At 45.5% G+C, this 1980-nt stretch overlaps 1 non-coding gene and 1 pseudogene across 1 annotated transcript; one reads left to right on the top strand and one right to left on the bottom strand.

The window, feature by feature from the left end:
* Nucleotides 1-389: 389 nt before the first annotated feature.
* LOC129685174 (60S ribosomal protein L22-like) lies at nucleotides 390-776 on the top strand (annotated as a pseudogene).
* An 880-nt stretch (nucleotides 777-1656) lies between these two features.
* On the bottom strand, nucleotides 1657-1728 carry Trnaa-ugc (transfer RNA alanine (anticodon UGC)). The gene has a single exon. It is a non-coding gene; the product is annotated as a tRNA-Ala (tRNA).
* Nucleotides 1729-1980: the final 252 nt, after the last annotated feature.

The raw sequence follows: 1980 nt of genomic DNA, 5'->3' as shown, positions 1-1980 counted from the left end.
ACATTAGGGAGAAAGAACCTTCAGCAAGCTCATTAAGCCAGTGCGTCAGCCAGTGAGTCATGTCAGGCATCTCGTTTCAAAAATAAACTTTGCCCGGCGTTCAGAAGCAGGAGGATCTCTGAGTTGGAAGCTAGCCTTGTTTACATAGTGAGGTCCAGGTCAGGGTTGCACAGTGAGACCCTGTCACAGATATGATAATAAGATGGAGAAATGGCTGAATGGTTAAAAGAGAGCATCAGCTCTAGTTCCAGGGGATCTGACACCCTCTTCTGGTCTCCTCAGGCACTAGACACATGTGGTGCATAGACATACATGCAAGCAAACACACACATAAAAATACATCTTTAAAAATAATAAAGAATGGCTTCCTTTCTGCCTCCTCTGCCATCATGGCACCAGTGAAAAAGCTTGTGGCGAAGGGGGGCAAAAAAAAGAAGCAGGTTCTGAAGTTCACCCTTGACTGCACCCATCCTGTAGAAGATGGAATCATGGACGCTGCCAATTTTGAGCAGTTCCTCCAGGAGAGAATCAGGTGAATGGGAAAGCTGGGAATCTTGGCAGAGGGGTTGTGACCATCAAACGGAGCAAGAGCAAGATCACTGTCACCTCTGAGGTGCCTTTTTCCAAAAGGTATTTGAAATAATCTCACCAAAAAATATTTGAAGAAGAACAATCTTCAAGACTGGTTGCGTGTTGTTGCCAACAGCAAAGAGAGTTATGAATTGTGTTACTTCCAGATTAACCAGGATGAGGAGGAGGAGGAGGAAGAGGATTAAGACACATTGGTCTGGAATGTTTTGTATTAATTCATAAATAAAATTTAGGAAAAAAAAATAATAAAGAATGGTGGCACACCCCTTCAACCCCAGCACTAAGGGAGGCAGAGGCAATCAAAATTTTGTGAGTTTGCTAGCCAGGTCTACAAATTGAGTCTTATAGACAGCCAAGACTACACAGAAAAACCCTGTCTCTAACAAAGAAACAGAAACAAAGCCTAGTTTCCTTTAGATCTGAGGTGAATTTTTTTTTTTTTTTCTTTCTTTCCTTTCTGTTTGTTTCTTTGCTTGCTTGCTTTTAGCAAGGACTTGTAGAGAAGTCCGGTCACATGACAGGAATGCGGTGACAGAGGTCACTACCACTGTGCTGTCAACCTGAGCTGTAGAACATATGGAATCTTTTATTATTTTATTTTGTATTAAAGTGCACCTTTAATTGAAGGGTAAGACATGCGGGTTCCGGGCGTGTCTCAGCATGAAAAGCCCACTGCGCATGTCACTCATTCTAATCAGGTACCAGCGATTGCGGCTCAAAGCCAGGTCCCGGGCGGGACAGCTGGACTTGGAGCGCCCTGCACACCTGCCCCCTGGGGGTCAGTGTCAGAGGGTGTCCCGGAGCCACGACGTGCAAAATCCCAGGGTGGTTCTTCCTCTAGCTCTGCAGCGGTTCAGTTATCAGAGCCGTCTGGGCATCGCTTTGCCCTGCTGCCCCGCCCGTTTTTCTCTCTTCCAGAGACGCATAATCAAATTTTCACACATTCCAGGATAAGAATGAATGCGAAATTCTGAGTTCCAAGAGGTCAGCACAATAGCGACGTTTACAAGAACGTGTTCGGTGGCGCTGTTGAGATGCCAAGACCCAGAGCAGGAGGGCAAAAAGTGGAGATGCCGGGGATCGAACCCGGGGCCTCATACATGCAAAGCATGCGCTCTACCACTGAGCTACATCCCCCAGCTGCCCTTGCACCTGCCCCGAAAATCCCTCCTACATGGTATCAATAATGTTTCATCTTACTTTCTTCCGTCTTTTCCTCGAAATTAAAATCGTGGGAATTGATTTCAAAGGCTCTGAAGGGATAAGCGACATCGCCGCCTGTACTTCGCCAACACGTGTTCCTTAGGGCCTTGATAGACGCTAAAATTGTATTCGTTTCAAAGAACAAAGAGAAAGTAAAGCAATAGATAGATAAAGAAATAACCAAAT

The sequence above is a fragment of the Psammomys obesus genome, unplaced genomic scaffold (assembly GCF_907164565.1).
Source record: "Psammomys obesus unplaced genomic scaffold, mPsaObe1.curated_primary_1811, whole genome shotgun sequence".
NCBI classification, from domain to species: domain Eukaryota; kingdom Metazoa; phylum Chordata; class Mammalia; order Rodentia; family Muridae; genus Psammomys; species Psammomys obesus.
Note: the sequence above shows the minus strand (reverse complement) of the source record. Positions and strands in the feature narration are given on the sequence as shown.